We start from the raw sequence: 19,834 nt of genomic DNA on the forward strand, positions 1-19,834 counted from the left end.
ACCTTCTTCGAAAATACAGCTTGCGCCGTCGCTCTGGACGGGTATTTTATTTTCCGTCAGTCTCGTCGTTGTCGATCGAATCCTATACGAATGTATATTCTGTCGGTCCGAGAAGAACAGCGAGAAGAACGAGGACTCCAGACAATGAGAAACGATACTTCGCGCCATTTTAGGTTCTCTTCGTCGTCTGCTCGGAACCTCGAAATATCTCGGAAGGATTAAGTTTAAAATAAACTTGCAGAGTTCAAAAATCTATCTCTATAACTCTATTTTTACGATCAACTATAAGTGTACAATTTTATTTCATAGAGTTTAATCTATATAATTACAAATTACTCGTGAAGAAATCTATCGAAACAAGTAGATATTGAAATGTACGTATGTCGATATTGTTTCTTTCCTAGCGAACGAAATTGTTATAAAGGTTGTATTTGATGTTCCCCAGAAACCCACCCTTAGTCTTTGACGCGACAAGAGAGTTTTTCCAGGGTTAACCGTTGCCTCGTACGTACAACAATTCTCTCGAGAAAACTAGGGATATCTCGAAAACGTCGACGGAACATAGGAAAATTGCAGGAAGATATTTTCCAGGGTAAAAATACATTCGACCGAGCCCTCTTCCAGCCTTGTTCTACGCACCTCGAAGAAATATGGAATAGAGGGCGGAGGAAGGGCCGTAAAGGAAACTTCCTTTCCCAACGTTTATTCCAAACTTCAATCGTCTTGCTCAAATCCAACTTTCCTATCTCTTCGACAGGTGCATCGAACGAACGCTTCCCGACCCACAGCATCATTTTATTTCCACCCTTCCACGATTCTTTTAAACTCTTTCTAGAGCCGTTTCACCTTGGCCATCAAAAAGGATCGAGCGTGGCTGGCGGGGTTCGCTAGAATCCACGCATCAGAAGGGACGAAGTACTTGCAAAGTAGCGTTTCGGCCGTAAAACAACGTCCGCGAACGAATAAGCATCGCATCGACTTCGTCATGCATTAAAAATAAACATTTCGCTTAACGCGAGAATTTCGTGTCGCCGTCGTTTAGAACGACTGCTGCTCGCGTAGTTATTACCCCTACGATGCGGTGAAAACTTTTTCTCCGACTTTCTACCGTCTCTTTGGTATCGATGGATCCCCTGTTTTCTGACTAGCCGGATCAGACACTAATAGGAAGAATTATTTGTCGCGTTTTGGATTCTTCGATGTTTTATAAAATACTTTTAAAAAATTCTATCATCGAGGTTCTATATTCACTGTACATATTTTGTAATATCGAGAAAATTTCCAATAAATGCGTGGGGATGAATGGACCTTTTGAAAGAATGGATTCAGCAGATGTTCATTTTAAAGATGATGATTGGCTTCGATATTGTTGATCAGTTACATGCCAATTACTTTAATGCAAAAAGCACAAAATGATGTCCAATTTCGATTTTTGATGTCACTTCGAATACTGTCGATGCACGAATAATTTTTCATCCGTGTTGCAACTGTCGCGGTACATTGATGAAAAAGATTTATTTAGATGTGACAACGCCAATTTGTCTGAGTGAACGCCGATACAAACTCTTCTGTCGCTATTGAAATTGACAAAAAATCAAGTTTTAAATATAAAAGTAGTGCAGTTATACCTGTCGAAAAAATATACCGAACGAGAGCGTTGTCAAATATGTATATAGCCACGAAACAGATTGAAAATCGAAATTCTGTTAAGTGTAAGAGTGAACCATGCCATAAAGATGTATAAATTATGTCCCTGGTTTAGTAGAACAAATTAGAGTTACATACTTTTCATTTATTCAAGTTTTATGTCTCATTGTAAAATAAAAAAAAACAATACTCTAATTTAAATACATATTTTTCGAGGTACATGCGTTTTTAATTACAATTAATTTTCAAGCAAACGTACCTATTCGGACCATACAATTTCATCGCTCTGTACGCGTAATTGTTTTAAATAAAACGTATTTCAATTTCGAATAAAATTTACAATAAAATGAAAAATATTTTATGCTTGATAGGATACATTGATTAAATTAATCATAGAAATGAAGAGATAAAACAATGACTAATATGACAACAAAAATGGATAAATTCCCATTTTTAAATATGTGGTATTACCAATAAAACAAAACGTTTCGATTTTATTAATTTAAAACATTTCGATCGTTCAATTTTTCTAATTACTTTACAATTTGTTTTAAATGCACTCGTTAATCGTCCAAGTTGTCTTTGTCGGTTCCACTTAAGGAATTAATTTTGAATTTAATATACTGATATTCTGCAGACGATTGAAAGAATTCCAAAAGCGTGGTTTGTACGCGAAGCCAACAAACTCGAAAATGTTCCGTTTGTTTACACCCGCCCATGTCTACGATTCGATTCTCGTACCCTTTGAAAATCGTTCAATTCCAGACCGTAGACTTCCCTTGTAAAACTTCTTAGGGAGTTTCGATCTCTTCGTCTCGCGTTCTCGATCGTCGACCCCGCGGCGTGATCCCCTCTCCCGCGAAAGCTGATTTGCAGGAACCATCGGTTACCGAAGAATCGGTTGTTTGTTCCGCCTTTAATCCGTTCGAATGGGCCACGAGAACAAACGACAACGTATAAAAGGGGTTTTTCGCGACGACTTTAATCGTTCTGGCTCGGAAGGAACCTGGGAAGACTCAGGACCCCTGCTACTCGTCGTGTCTGCGAGTTTCGTTCGGAATTTCGAGACTGGTCTACCTCCCGTCAACCACAAAATCGCTCGCTACCAGACGCCATCGACGAACGTTTCATTCCGGTCGCTCGAAGAATTAAATACAGTTTTCATATACTCGTCGAACGGGACGAAATGTGACGCGCCAATTTATTTCGCAATTCAAGACCAACCGTCCGTTGGACGTTGTTTGATCGTGTTTTTCAACGAACCATTAAATTGCACGTTTAATCGTGCCTTCAACGCGAAGATCCGCGCTTGGAAATTGGTGAAACGAAAATTTTCGATATACCGCCGGAATTATTTCTGTTTGATTAAAGAGATACAATCTTCGAACGTCTGCGCGATTAACGCGTTTGATGCCCACTGTGAACATTTATGATGATTTTATCAAGATTTTTGGGAATGAATAATATTTACTGGGAAAGAGATGTCTGCCGATGGTGGAAGCTTTCAAGAACCAGAATGCTAATTTTTTTTAAAGAAATTAGAAAATTATGACAATGAAAATAAAATTATTCATTTGCATATCATTTTTTGTTAGTCATAAGAATTCGTTAGATTTAATATAAGGCAAAACGAATGATAATGTACCGTGCAACGAGACAAGGGACAGTAAAAGTGCTGTTTCTAAACCTAATCTGATATATTATATACGTTCATATACAGGGTGTTCAAAAAAAACCATTCAATATTTATGAGGTATATAGGATACATTGTACTGAGTAAAAAAGCTTTAGTAAACATAGGTCGAAAGGTCAACCGTTTCTGAAATATAAACATTTTTGTTTGCTATTATCATAATTGACTTACTACTGAATTTTCGATGTTTACAAAAGATTTTCCACGTGTCCACCTTCCATTTCTACACGCACTTGGTATCTTCTTTTTACAGAGTCACGAACTCTCTCGAAAATTCCACATTTCTGTCGAATTGTTTGACAAGCATGGTGGATTCGGTTACGTAATTCTTCTAAGTCATTTATCGGCGAAGAATACACTAGGCTTTTTAAATGTCCTCATAAAAAGAAGTCCAAAGGGTTTAAATCGGGGGATCGAGGAGGCCATGCAACTGATCCACCACGTCCAATCCACCTTTGACCGAACACTATGTTTAAATGGTCTCTCAAATTACGCACAAAATGAGGTGGTGACCCATCATGCATGTACCACATTGATAATCTTTCTGCCAAAGGCATATCACCCAAGTACTGAGGTAATGTAGTCACCAAGAAGTTTAAATAAGCAGCACCTGAAAGCCGATTTGGGAGTATTACAGGGCCAATGAGGCGATCTCCCACAATGCTCATATAAACATTTAACGAGAAACGTAGTTGGCGATTTGTTTGAATAAATGCATGAGAATTCTCTTCCGTCCATACGTGATTATTATGGAAATTTGTAATTCCATTTCACGTAAATGCAGCTTCATCAGTAAATAAAATGCAAGATACGTAATTCGGATTCTCAACACATTTTGTGAGTAGCCACTGTGAAAATTCTGTTCTTACCTGATAGTCCGGTAGAGTGAGGGTTTGTATCCGTTGGATATGGTAAGGATAGAGTAACTGCTCGTGAAGCGTCCTCCAGACCAGAGTGGTACCGATTCCTGTGGCATCGGATATTCTTCTTACGCTGGTTCCGGGATTTTCTTCTACAATCGTTAAAATACGATTCTCAGGATTGGGTGTCGATACAGATCTAGGTCTGCCAGAGTTTTGATGACAAGGTGTAAGTGAGTCTGTTTCACAAAGGCGTTTGTGAAGTTTTTGAAACAGCACGTGAGAGGGAATTTTTCGATTAGGAAATTTTTTTGCGTAAACACGTCGTGCAGCTAATGCATTTCCATTAGCACGGCCATACATAAAATGCATATCTGCCATTTCTTCATTCGAATAATACGATGACATTTTCACGATACTTTGTAACTGTGTAATATCTACAATCGCCGATCCACAACTGACTGATTCTAAAGTAAACATCGCATGCGATAGAAGCAAGTAAGTCAATCATGATACTAGCAAACAAAAATGTTTATATCTCAGAAACGGTTGACCTTTCGACCTATGTTTACTAGAACTTTTTTACTTAGTATAGTGGATTCTATATACCATATAAATATTGTATGGTTTTTTTTGAACACCCTGTATAATTTTATTATCGTTTAAGGGAGAATTATGATAAATTTATAACCTACCTGTTGCCCTAAGGTGAAGAAATCCCCTAATTTACCGACACCCTCGAGTATGCTATCAACCCTCGTCCCCATTAGGTTGGATAATCGAGGGAATAATAAATTCGATATATGTTCGCTACACATGTATACGGACTTTTCACGTTTTATATATGCAAAAATTTAAATTTGCAAAAAGTACAGAACTTACGAATTGGCGAAACGGAATAATCCAAACAAGATTGTGTGAGCAGTAAACTTATTATAGAATCTTGATTTATAATCTAAGAAATGCACCGGAAAACAATAGATAATAGAACTTTGATTATTGCATGAAAACTATATCAAAAAATGGAGAGGTTGATCGCTAAACAACAAATAAGATTAAGTACAGTAGTAAGGATAGGTTGCCTCGATTGTTTCAGAAATTTCGAGACCCAATTTTCTGCAATAATCAAGATACTATTGCATTTACATTTTCTCAAATTACCTTTAAATGTACATAATTTCGTTGACATTTGAGTCTAGAATAAATGCAGTATAACAACAACAATACATTTATCGACGCTTTCTTGATGTAGTAGTATAGGTAAGTTATTTAAATAATTACAGAAATTACGAGACCCGATTTTCTGCAATAAACGAGGTACTATTGCATTGATATTTTCTACTTTAAATTATTTTTAAATTTTCACGATTTCATTGATATTCAAGGTAAGAATAAACGGACTATAACAACACGGTTACATTTATCGACGTTTCGGTTTTCTATACAGGGCAGAAGGAGCAAGTTTTTAGTTAATTGCATATTTGTAATTGCTGGAAATCTCCGTAAGCAGCGGAGGGACTTCCGTCATTTAGTTGTCCGATCCTTTCGCGAATGGTTTGGGATTGTTAGTAGACAATCCCGAGACAGAATTTAGCTGGAATGGGAGAAGAAAAGTTGAAGGAAAGAGCCAAGGGGAAACGAACGGGGACCAGTCTACTGTGCGAAGCCGTCATAGCAGCTAGTTAAGAACTTCTTCGACGGCAGTCTCGTCGAAACCGAAGGCCATTCTCGGCTTATAACGATGTAATAATAAAACCGACGGTCTAACGATCGGATCGTGTTTCCCGGAGACGCCGGTTCTCCCGAACAATGAAACGTATATTTTCTTTCCGCTCATAATCAAGTAATCCAATTGTGGTGACCTGCCGCGAGAGATAATGTCTCTCGTAAACTTTCGAGACAGCTTTTCGTGCTTAGCGATCGCTCGTTTAATTCGCCTCTTTTTACGACGAAACTCGCTTCATCGGTCACGTCTCGATCGCCACCACCTATGCTTGTTTCTATTTCCTTCGAGAAACTCTTCTCCCTATCCCAATAATAGATTGCACAGCGGAGAAATAGTACGAAGGGCAATTACATCTTTTGCCCAAGTGGTTTAACAAGGTTACGTCGAATTGTTATAATTTATCAACATCATGTTTATAGAGAGTCCTGGATTTCCTGATCACAGAAACTTACCTATTCTACTTAATTCTTTCTATGTTTGCGTAGATATTTGTTTGACAATCAGAAATCCTCGATTGAAACAAAAACAGACTAAACTCTGAATCTTCGATGGTTCCAGGATTAAATAACTTTCATGGTTCATATTTAGTAAACAATTACGAAATTAACAAAATGATGACTTAAACCCCTTCCAATTTTGTACAAACTAAAGTATAGTTCAACACCATCAAAATCCCTAACGTCAGTGATCGAAAGTCGAAGTTGTAGTTCGATCGTCGACGTTATTATTTATTTTTGGGCAGGTACTACAGTTTTGTTTTAACGTATTCGTCTATAAAATTAATTGAGATACTTACGACGGAATCGCACCCACCACTGTTTATGATTTCTCGGCTCGGTCTACTCGAGTGGCCGGCAGCCGTGTAATTAAAAAGCCATTCGACCGGCTCGTTTGAGTTCCGAGCGGTTCCGAGAAAAAGATCACGCCTAAACCTCTCCACGTGTCATCCGGTGGTCCCAAGTCGATTGCAAGAAGCGAGGGGACACTATATTATCGCGCTTCGTTTTCCGTGTTCGCGAATAAAAGGGCTGACAAATGGCGAGGCCCTATTTCTCCCGCGAAAACGCGTGCACAACATTTGCTCTCACGGACGATTGGTTCGTTGCTAGATAGCGGTCTAATGCGTGGACACGATGTATATAGAAGGGGCAGGAGGCAAAGGGGGAGGGTGAATTATTGGCGAAGTTCTGGGTAGAAATAACGGCGCGACTGAAACGAGCCTCCTCCTTCGGAGGAAGATCGACTTGCGGATACGCGAAAAAGTAATTTGCGACTGGATTCCCTCGAGGGTCACCATAAAATTCCACTTTTTGGCTTGCCTCGTCTCTCCCGCGATACGTGCAGACTGTATCGGGAAAGAAACCGGGGGAAGGCCAATTATAATTCAGATTCGCGCTTCGTATAAAAATTCATAACGAGAAAAAGACCAAGGAAATACGTCGGGAGCGATGGAAAAAGAAAACGCGTAAACGAAACGAGGGAAACGGGAGGAATACGCAAACAAGTCAAACGACACTGTTTCCCATTAAATCTACCGTATCGGATTCGTTTTGCTTTCTGCCGTTTAAAGATCGTTGATCATAATTTATTCTTACTCAAACCAACTCTATACGATTGTAAGAGGAAAAATTCTTGGTCAGTGGTAGTAAATTCTATAAACTAATTGGATTTGACGAAATGAAATTTTTGATTAAGTAAAAATGTAGGAAACTAGTATGTATTCGTTCTCGAGTAAAATCAGCTAGTGCATAATATTAAATATTTTTATGTACTTCTAAATGTCGACAGTGATTGTTCAATGGTAAAATAACAGGTGGAACAGGAAGGACACGAAAATGTTTCTATTTTTCTTTTTTGGTAATTTGCTTCGGTTCGAATAAATTCTACGCTTTTAATTCATTGACCTGTTTTTGCCCGGGAGATATTGCATCAGTGTCATGAGTACACATGTCACAAATTTATGCAACGGGAGCATGGTGCAACGCGAACGAGTTTAATCGAAATGAAAAAGAATGAACTTTGTACGTACTCGTTTCATTGAAAACTGACTGCGAGAAAATGTAAACTTGGCGATTGAACAAAGAAATGTAAATGTTAGCGACTGTAACGCAGCTATTTTATTTTTTGTGCTCCATTCTTAGTCACGATTTTCAATCCAACAAGTGGAAAATGAAATATTTCAATACACTTTTGAAACCAGTTTTATCATAAATATTTATAAAACGATATCTCGACCAAAGGAATATAATGAAATTTGTACAACGTATATGTTCACCATTAACCGAAAGATTATATTCGTTCCGCTATTTACCAAAAAGCCTTCAATGGTTCCCGTGTAAGGGTGTTAAAGAATTCTCTTCCAGAAAACAATAAGCCTCAAGTACCCAGAATCGTGGGCGGTAAATTCCAAGAACCCCGTTCTTTCAATGGCTTCCTGTCGAAGTTCAGGACCCCGTTACGTACGCGTTTTCGTTGTACTCGTAAAGGCTTCTCGAAACCTGCATGGGCTCCCGAAGAAACAAGAGAAAAGCTCGATTCCGTAAGAATGGCCCTATTTTCTTACCCTCCGTGGAAACGAGGAAGGCAGCCCAAAGAAAGTACGAGACGTTAACGCGAACGAGACCAAAGATTCTGCGCAAAACGGTGCGTGCAGCGGCGTCGTGTATCGCCATGGTGGATCTACCGGTCGTTATTAATATCTTATTTTGCACGAGCATAAATATCGCGTGCTCGATGGAAAAAATCGCGTTTGTTAATCGAACGAGAACGAAGTTCATGGAGTTCTCCTTTTGCTTGTAGCATTTGCCTGGTTCTCCTTTTCTTACCCGCTCGAGCGCGTTCCCTTCGTACTCCCCGTTCGTTTCCGAAGCTTCTCTCTCGGGGCAATCTTGTTCGATAGAACTCATGTTAATTTGCATAGCCACTTCGAGGGCCGAGTTCGACCACATCGGCTCCTATCGTATCGTTGTAACTGCAGCAACATTGCGTCGATATGAAGCCATCGCGCGACCGCGAAACGATACGAATAGTTTTTCGTTGTTACGGAATCCTCGAGCAGATCGCGCGCGCGCCGCACGCTCTCCGTGCTTTGGTAAATTAATTTATACCGAGGTAATTTCTTCATTAAACGCGACGAGATGCCCGGTGCCCCGTAACTCGACGATTTAATAAAACGCGTGTTTCATTTTGTCAAATTATTGTGCGCAGAGCAAGCGTTAATTTTACCGTGCATTTTACTTTCCTTCAACGACCACCGGTTATTTTTATACAGAAATTCCCTGATTGTAACCATACCGTGCATCGGAATTTATATTAGTGCATTAATATTAGCGAATGGAAATTGTATTAGTTCGTATTGTATTAAAAATATGCATTTTTATTTTTCCTTTTGCAAGGAAGGAAAATATTCAAAAAAATGTTATTTACAGTAAGAATACCATTTTATAGTAAATTTGGGGTTCAAGTATTTTTTTTCTTTCGCCGATTATAAAAGTAGGACAATTCACAGTAGGAAGGTACATTTTGTATTCTCTGTCCTATACCTGGTATAAAAATGCAACAAAAAATTAAGAAAAGTTTCTTAATCCGTATTATTATACGCCACCAAACTTATATCAAATTTAAAAAATAAGAAAATGTCTAAAAATAATTTTGTTTAATAAATCAAAATAAATGACTCAGATTTTTAGCATCATCAGTAGGCAAATATTTTCTTAATATAGTATACAAAATTTTAAACCAAATCCTTCGTTATTCCTGGGAGCTTTTATCAAAACGTTAAGAAAACTCGTTCCAAGAAAGATGGTATTAAAGTTTTAACTTGTATTCTTTGACGTGCACAATCTTTTTTTTAAAAAGCTTTTTAAACCCTCAAATAACTGCATAAAATTTTCAACAAATAATTTTAAAACCTCAATGTTTCAGAAAATGTAATTAATAACATAAATTTATCATCCAAACCAGGAAAAGACATAACGCAATAATAATAAAAGTTGACCGAAAACGATTGAGCACGAAGGGATTACCTTAGACATCGAAAAAGGAACAAATGGATGATCCGTCGAGTTTCAGTCAAACGGTTAATGAAACTTTATAAGTTGGTATTCGCGTATACACGGCAAACACGAGTTATAGATTACATTTAAAACCGTGCCGTTGCCGTGATATAAAGGACATTTCGGAATCCGCTAATTTAATATCTTTGATCGAATTACGAGATTTACAGGGCACGCCCGACTAATCAGTATTACGTTTAAATTTAATCACCGGTACATTAGGTACGATCGGTTCATTACCGCGGCACGAACATCGAATTTGGAAAATAACCGGGTGACTCGTTAAATCTAAAGTTAATCACTCGTGCTAGACTCTGTAATCGATTTTCAAAGATGCAAAGTAGCCATTCGATGGCTGGAAATCGCCATGTAATCGTTCCAGGCGTCTCATTTTTACACTTTTTCTCTTACGAAAACAATCGTGATCCAACATTAGCTTACTTTCTATTAAATTTGTGTAAAATTTTATGAATTATAATTGTTCCCCAATGAATTAATACACTTTTGAAATAACCTTAGAAAATGTGACTTAAATAGTATTGGACTTAAATATTAATTGACGACCATTTTGGAGCACGAACGATGTTTCCAAAAAATATTAATTCTGAAAATGTATAATCTCGATGCTTACGCATTGCTGCAGCGAAAAGAGTACTCGTAAAACCTTACTGTAACTTCAGATTCTTGAAAGCTTTCGACTACTTTGGCAAGCCATCGTAGCCAACAAGTGTCATCCGATGCAGTTTGAACCGACTATGGAACGATGACAAGGACCGATGTCCAATCGAGTCCAGGGATCTAATTCGCCATACTTTTCGATAGCCACCGAATCGTTGGCAACTGCTGGCGATCCCTTGGCCCAGCCAGAATGAATTCAAAATGCCCCTCCAGCGGAATACCAGCGTACCCTCGTGCGCTGAGCAGCGTTCTCTAATCGATCTTTTTCATTACAATGTCATTAACTCGCGGCCCCCTGGTTCGTTTTTCTTCAATTGCATTCCGCTGTTCGTTCGTCCCGTCCTTCCGTTCGGTTCGTCCCTCCGTTCGATGCATCGCGACGCGAATACGAATCGTCGCTGGGCTCCTCCTGCAACGACGATATTTCATTCAAATCGTCGCAGTGAAAAGTATTGATGACTTCGAGGGTTTTATCGCGTCATCTGCGAAAGTACCCTGGGCGATCTGGTACCGTCGTGGCAGCGTGCACCGGCCAAGGAGATGAGGACGACCAAGGTTGGGGGGACACGATGCAGCGTATAAATGTCCCTTTCGTACGTTAAAGCTGGAGCATGCGTCGAAGCTATGCGACGAGACGAGATATCGTTTGGACGAACGGACACACGCGACCTCGATGCAATGCCATATCGAATACGTTACTCTATCGTCAGCGATATCGTAACCTGTCAAAAGGGGCAGCTGCGCTATGCCCGCGAACCGCTTCTGGATCCTGGGGCTTTCGCATCGGATTTCGTCATCGCGAAAACTGCTCGATCGATCCATAGATCCAATTACCGAAATCCCTTCAGCGCCCAATATCTACTCCGACGGATAAATACGCTGCTCAACGCGCGGTGTCGCGTTTCCGTAGGAATTCTTTCCGAGATTCTTCCGCCGCGACGAACGCTGTCACCGACGCCATTCTTTTTAATGGCTTCAGAGTTTTAACGAAATTTGTCGGGGCGTTTATCAATTATAGCGCGGAATGCTATAGTGATGTAGTATAAAAAAATTTTTAAGGATTCAGAAATATATTTTTCTACATTTCAATCCCTAAATGAATTCTCTAAATCCGCCCCACATGTATGGAAGTTTGGAGATTAATTGTGTTCATTGCAAACTTTATTCATAGAGAGCAGATAAAATTTTTAAACACATTTGTTAAGTAGCTTTTGTGGCTTTGCTCGTCCGGATTCAATTCTTTGTAATTTCAAAGAATAACATTCTAAACAAATTTTTACTGGTCATTATTGGTAATTTGTAGAATTACATTAGACTATCCAGAACATGAAGTAATGCATAACATAATATTTTATCGTATAATGATTTTCGATTTTATATCGTCCCCATTTATGGAATTCTTACCAGGCTCACAACCGATATTGAATAAAAGTACGTTACACAATAATAAACTGAAAATACCAAGGATTATATAACCTGCATCGTATGCCTCCAGCAATCGACAAATTAAAAACTAAGCCAATAGCCCGCAACAAACCTGATACGATTCGAAACGTAGACCGAACGAAATGCAAAGAAACCTAGTTCTACCACCAAAAAAAAAACCTAATGCTATGGACGAGCCAAAGAAAACTTACTTTTGTCCATCTCAAACCTTCTCAAACACGCTAGGACCATCTTCGATCGAAGCTCTCTTAATATCCGAAGAAAGTCATCGTTCAGAAATTTCAGCAACATAGCCGTTTGCTTACGCCGAAGGAAAGGCACTCCTCGTAGATTGCATCCTACGACGAGAATCTGGCAGAAAGTTCAATTGCACGCAGAATGGAAACAGTTTAAAGCGAACGGTTGCCAAGTTGGCCAAAGTTTAGATTTCGGGCGATGGGGGCTCGCTTCAAAATAGTTTTTCGATCTTTGCACTTTACCAGAGAAATACCCGTTCGACTGCTATAAATTCTGCCCGGGGATTGCTTATTCAACTATCAACGACACGATAATAGCGAGTCCAGGGATAAGGGGACCTGACGATTTGCTGACGCCACTGGCTGGACACAAATACGAGGGAAACGAGATTTCTATGTAGCCTGCTATCCTTCGGCAGATAGTCTCTGGTGCTTACGCAGAAACCCCGTGACCCGTTCGACCCGACTCGCCAGAGTGCAAGTCAAATATTTTCTTTCGATATTCCCCACTCGTTTTACATTTAGAGCATTACACTCTGTTTGCACAAGCAGCGAATAGCTCGGGAAACGATACACGAAAATTCTGCGCAACGATTGACCACTTCAAACTGTTATCATGATTTGATAAACGAGTACGGCAAGTGTATTTAGCCATTGTTAACCGACGAATCGATCCAAAAGACTTTTGTTACAATATTTGATCCATCTTTATTCTTCACAACATTTCCTAGTCCTTAAAAACCACTACATACATGAGTAAACATGCTTCTATTCTAGTATAGTTGTAAGTAGTCTTCAAAGAATAAGTTATTTTAATTGTCTACTTTGACAACAGATTCAATAAAATGAGAAAATAAACACACCTTGAGAACAATAACTTTAGATCCTCTTCTTGCTCGATAAAAAATACAAACTACGGTATAAGTGCTTCAACGAAAGGAGCATTTTTCTCGAGGAGATGTAACTGAATGATTAACTATTGATTCGCCATGAGAACAGAACTATAATCAAAGGCGGCGTATGAATGTACTTGGAAAGCTGAAATGAGGAGGTTCTACTCCATTGTGTTCAATTATGTACAAAGCGATCGCGGCGAATGTTCGCCGTGTACTGAACCGCGAGTCGTAACTCGTATTTGCCCACTAATATAACATCGCGTGCGCCGTTTTAAAATTCTGCCGCGGAAACGGGAGACTGTAAAGAACCCAGGAAATCTTTAACCGCGAGAATATAACGGAAGGTAGAAGTAATCTCTTCGATCAGGATTCTCTTTGTAGAAATTTCGCAACCCGCCAAAAACGAAACTACGCAAGGTCGTTTCGCAAGAAATCGATCATGATTGGCGATCGACGAAAGGGAGTATGTTGAAATTTAATTGTGGTGTAGTTTACGAAAAATTGGGGAGAGTTTAAGTCATTGTTTTCTTGGAGTCGAACGTTTTTGGGAAATACAGTCGATCGAATGTAGTGACTTTTGTTAATTTAAGAAAATTGGGACTTGTGCAATATGATTTCTTATCTTTAGAACTACCGATTGTGTTGGGTGAAATTTTTTTGAATTTATCGAGAAGTACTGGAGTTTTACTCTTCTATTCGTTTATTGTTAATATAACAATGTGATTTTATACAGCATGAAATAATGTAACGAAGTGAAGATAGTATACAATGAAAATGAAAAAATTTGTATTCGTTGTTTGTGAATAATACGTTTATAATTTTAATTTAGCAACGATTCTTCTCCGTGGAAACAAACAAAATACTAACTCAGTACTCTTAATTGTTTCGTGAATAGAAATTCTCTTCTATTTCTAAAACGATTTCCAAACCAGTAAAATGGCTACTGAAATTACCCCAAATTTCGAGCGAAAAGCGTGGATCGTTTCGGACCCTGGTACAGTTTTTGAAATTCTCGAAGAAAATCTGTACATTTGTAATCCGGACAAACAGCCAGGTGTGGCGAAATTTGCAAATGCGATTGCCGTCGATAATTTCGGGCATTACCGCTGCGAAATTTTCCTATCTTCCGCGATAAACGCGTGGCGAAGTTTAATGTGGCACTTGCTGCTAATTTCGCCCGGAATTATTATAATTTCGTTCCAGTTATCACGCGTGGGAGGACGGGGGCGGTTATTATCCCCAGTGATTATGCGCGTGTACGCGCTCGAGTCCTGATTTCCGATCGATTGCTATCGCGCGCGTAATCCTGACGCAGGGGAAAGGGGCGGAAAGAGCTAGGGAAACGCAGCTCGTTTCTCTGGCTCCTTCCGTGAAACTCCATGACGATCGCCGCGCGATCATTCGATCCCGTAATGAAAATTCCGGGCTGCATTGATATGCATCTACAAGATTCCGGGTGCGCCCGACGCGCACTCGGCGTTCATTTCGTGCGATTTCAGGACTCGCCAACGGAATCTCGTAAAAGCGAATTCTTCGTGACGGTTCCTTACTTTCTCCCGCGTATTTTTCTCAGCTGTCAGGGCTCTAAAATAGCTCTAAATCGTGATAAAATGTGTGTTCGCGGACATTCCGATACTATTCCCGCCTTCCAACCACTTTTAAACACGCACGCGTCAACTCTTTGGAGACGAAATACTGTCCGTGAGTGTGAACTCTGTTGATTAAATGTTATTCTCTTAATGAATTATTTTATGGATACGTACAAATTTTAAACAAACCTTAACTGAAATAATATAATTTATTTTTATATACAGGGTGAGGCATTTTAAACAGGTCACCTGAATAACTCGCTTGTTTTTGAAGATAGGAGAAAATGCATTAGACCAAACTTATTTGGTATCGGGGGGCTCATAATCTGGTATTACCAATTTTTTTGTAGGTGGAGGCGTCAAGGAGATATGAAGGTCAACTTTGTTTTTTTAAATGGAACAGTATATTTTATTACTTACATTCTGATAGAGTGTTTCAAGGCGAATACAATGACCTATTATTAAGGTCATTCAAGGTCACCCAAAGTCAACTGCAATAGAAAATAAATTGTGTCAGAGTACATTTCGAATACTTGTGTATCACGTGTGTGTATTGCGTGACACGGGTCACAAAAGATAAACAAACATTCAATCACATTGTACGCTTATCCGTATCCTCAAACATTATTGGTAATTTTACTACCGACTAGAGCACAGCTTCGTAACATTTATTCAGTCTAAGTGTTTAGTTTTCTAAAATGCGTTACACGATAGCAGAGAAAGTAGAAATGGTTCTTATTTATGGTGAATGTCATAGAATTATGAGGGAAGCGGTACGTGTGTATAGTGAAAGATTTCCCGATCGTAATAATAGACCTTCACTTTCTGTCTTTACAAACATTATAAAAAAGTTCCAAGAAACTGGAACTGTGGATAACAAAACACGTAATCTTGCCAAACGAGCAACTGATGATGGAAACTCGATAAATATTGTAGCAGCTGTAATACAAGATCCACATGTTAGTACAAGACAACTGGAACGCGAAAGTGGCATCAGTCAACGAAGTATTTTACGAATATTACACATTAACAAATTTCATCCGTTCCACATATCACTTCATCAACAATTAACTGAAAATGATTATACAAAACGTTTACAATTTTGTGAATGGGGCTTACAAAAACTACAAGACGATGAAATGTTCTTGAGTAAATTGTTATTTACCGATGAGGCCACATTTACAAACCATGGAGCAATTAACCGTCACAACATGCACTACTGGTCGGTAGATAATCCACGATGGTTGAGAGAAGTCGACAAACAGAGACCTTGGTCTGTAAACGTCTGGTGCGGTCTTCTTCATAATAAAATAATTGGTCCATATTTTATTGATGGCACGCTAAATAGTAGTAAGTACCTGAGAATCTTAGAAGACGTTTTGCCAGAATTGTTAGAAGACACTTCACTGGACATACGACAATCCATGTGGTTCCAGCAAGACGGATGCCCTGCTCATTCAGCACGCAATGTTACAGAATTTCTAAATAGAAAATTTGGAGATTCTTGGGTAGGTCGATCAGGAAGTAACAAATGGCCGGCACGATCCCCAGACCTGACACCTCTCGATTTTTATTTGTGGGGAAAATTAAAGGCAGAAGTGTACCGCGAAAAACCAACTACCAAACTTGACATGCAAGAACGTATAAGAAGAGCTTGCTCTGTAATAGATACAAATGAAATTTGCCAGGCAGTGTCATCAGTATTGCAACGATTTAGACTATGTATCCATGTTCAAGGTCGCCATTTTGAACACTTGTAATAGCAGTATCAAAGTATCCAAGTGTTCGAAGAGTGCTTTGACACAATTTATTTTCTATTGCAGTTGACTTTGGGTGACCTTGAATGACCTTAATAATAGGTCATTGTATTCGCCTTGAAACACTCTATCAGAATGTAAGTAATAAAATATACTGTTCCATTTAAAAAAACAAAGTTGACCTTCATATCTCCTTGACGCCTCCACCTACAAAAAAATTGGTAATACCAGATTATGAGCCCCCCGATACCAAATAAGTTTGGTCTAATGCATTTTCTCCTATCTTCAAAAACAAGCGAGTTATTCAGGTGACCTGTTTAAAATGCCTCACCCTGTATACATTCATAGTTCACATAGCTCTCATAATTTTACTTGGAGTTAAACACTCTCTGTAAACAAAAATTTTCACTGTTTTCAATTTTTAAATTTTAAAGAAAAATAAGGAAACTTTACTTTAAAGAAAATATCTTGCATTTTTACTGATTTTGTTTTATTTATTTGCAGCATAAAAATATACAATTCTAAGATAATTAAAAAATTATGATCACGTCGATTGTGAATGGGCCTAGCTTTTTGCACACAGAGAACTAGCATACTATTGTAAAGAAATATAATCATGTTCGAAATTACGTTTTATTACAGTTATTTATTGATAAATTAAAATTTTAAATACGCAATATATTCTTTAGAACACTCTACATCATTGAAACTTAATATACTTCAATGAGTAAGCAGAAAGCTTTGGTTTTCATTACAGAGCATTAGGTAAGTATTTGATTACTCTTATTACGTAGCCATTCGTGCGTTAGAGCTGTATCCCATCAGTCCTTATTTACGACTGGAAATTACTTTTCTCTTCGCTTATCCCACAAGTACTACAAACTGATTTAACTCAGCCGGAAAGAATCTGATTTCACGAGAATCTCGAGGATCAAATTTGGTAGAATAGAAATCTGCGATATACGAGGTAATTGAGCAGTTCCTGGTAAGATGGAAGAAATTTTCAAGTGTAGAAAGTCTCCAATAGGGAATTTCGAAACTTTTCATTTTTTATTTCCTTCATTTCATTTACTTAATAATTGATTTAAGCAATTGCTGAGGCTGTTCATGTACTTTTCATCTTTCAGTCTAATGTTTAGTTCAGAGGTCGAACAATATATTCAGAAGAAAAGTAGATCCTGATTTAAGGGTAGAATTTTATTCGAATATCGGTTGAAAAATAGAAATTTTATATAACGATTTATTATCAAGTTTGATTCAATTCAATGGTTCTAAGTTATTCGTTTGAAGTGAAATTTATTTTTGTGTAATTCAGAATTTTGTACGGTCATTTTCGATTAAAGGGAACGCGGTACCACTAGTAAGTAGAATGTGGACAGTGTCGAGCAACTTTTGATCAAACGCAAGCCTTACGAGGGCTGATTGAAACGTCCGACCTAATACGCTCGCAATTCCTTTCAGAACTAACTTTTCTTTCGCTCTATAATACTTATACGGTACTGGATCACATATACAGCTTTCAGAAAAATGAAATTAACAAATAAATGACTTTTTCAAAGTGACTAGTTCTGAATTTGGTCATTTCTCGATTTCTTTTATCACTGATAATTGATTATAATTTCTAGTATAGGTCTAGGCTATAGTAGTATAGGTAGTACCGAGAAACTTGACTAGAATAATTGGATCAAAGACTTTGATTCATTAGCAAATTGCAGGAAAATATTGGTAATCGAACGATAGAAAGGTTCGATGGAAACAATTTGCGAGTCGACAGAGCCGAAACTCGATACAACATGGTTTCATAGTTAATTCGATACAGGTAGTTTGGTTTGAAAAAAAATAATTTTTTCGTCATACCGTATATCCAATATTTTTAAAAAATCGTCTCTCTCGGGACCGATCGATGCCAATCGAATTACGTACCTGAAACAGAAAGGAAATAGTTTCTGTTAAAATAGAGACGACAAGCGTTTTAGTTTAATTTACGTACACTGGAAATTAAAAAAATGAATCGGATAGCATAGTCAAATATCTAGATTTAACTTTTATATTAAACATTTGAAACTATAGGTACAGGTTCATGTAGTTTTAAATGGTCAGAAAAAAATAGCACTTTTTCTGAGGAAGGAGAAAATAATTTTAGAAGCTTTCATGTGTAAACAAACAGGCAAATTGGAAACCTAAATTAATTTTTTCATTCATTTCTAACTATTTTAGTCAGACAACCTATTATGTGTACATTTGCTCAAACAAAAGTTAGTAGAAATAATAGAAAATTACTATTATAACATACAGCTGTTAATCGCTGAAAGAAATGAAATAGTCGAAGCAGCGATCGGCCGATTGTTCGAATCGCGATCGCTCCTTTAAAGCGATATTTATCGCCATTACCTTGTTATTATGGTACTATGTTGGTCGCTATAAATTCTTCCTGTGACAATACTCGGTCGAATTAATATCTAGAATGGACTAATTACTACACAAATTACAGCGTTTCTCTTCGCTTCGGTGGGGCTCCCTATTGCTCTACTATATCGGCCATTGATTATCATCGCCGATGTGCCCGGTTATTTATTACCAAATTGAATTATCGTGCGTTGCGCGCGTGCGCGCTAAGGACAGTTTGTGTTTTTTTTTTATTTTTCAATTCCCATGCGCGTTGGTTTTACGTACCGTTTCAATTATTCGTTCGGTAAATAAACCGGTAAATAATTGTCGGACCACGCGTGCAAATACTTTTTCGTTGGCGTCGCGTTGTCACGCCGCGATACGCTATTAATATAAATACTTCCCGTGACAACACTCGGTTCAATTAATTCCCAGAATCGTGTAGCTAATTAGAGCGCAAATTACAGAGGCTCGGTTCGCGCTCGAGCGACCCGCTATTACAGCGTGTACGTACACGCGAGCACACACGTGCAAACACGCGCAAACACGCGCACAGAGACGCGCACACATCGGGGCCCAAGCGATTATCGTCGCTGTCGACCGATTATTTGTCACCGAGTCCCCGATCGTCGACAAGATCCGGCCGGGCACTTTTTCCTCGATATCCCCGGCGTTTTGTCACGCCGCGTTTGATCGGATTCGGTATCGGTGGAATGCGGAATTTGCAAAAACAAGCACACCGAAAACACCAACCGGCCGCACCGTGCAAGAGATTGTTTGGTGTGCGGCTGCGCGCATACACGCTCGACTCGACGACGACACTCGAAAACGTTCCGACGCGAGTCCGGCCCGGATCTGCAGTC

This window comes from Colletes gigas, unplaced genomic scaffold (assembly GCF_013123115.1).
Source record: "Colletes gigas isolate AHSC1104 unplaced genomic scaffold, ASM1312311v1 Colletes_gigas_Sc00023, whole genome shotgun sequence".
NCBI lineage: Eukaryota > Metazoa > Arthropoda > Insecta > Hymenoptera > Colletidae > Colletes > Colletes gigas.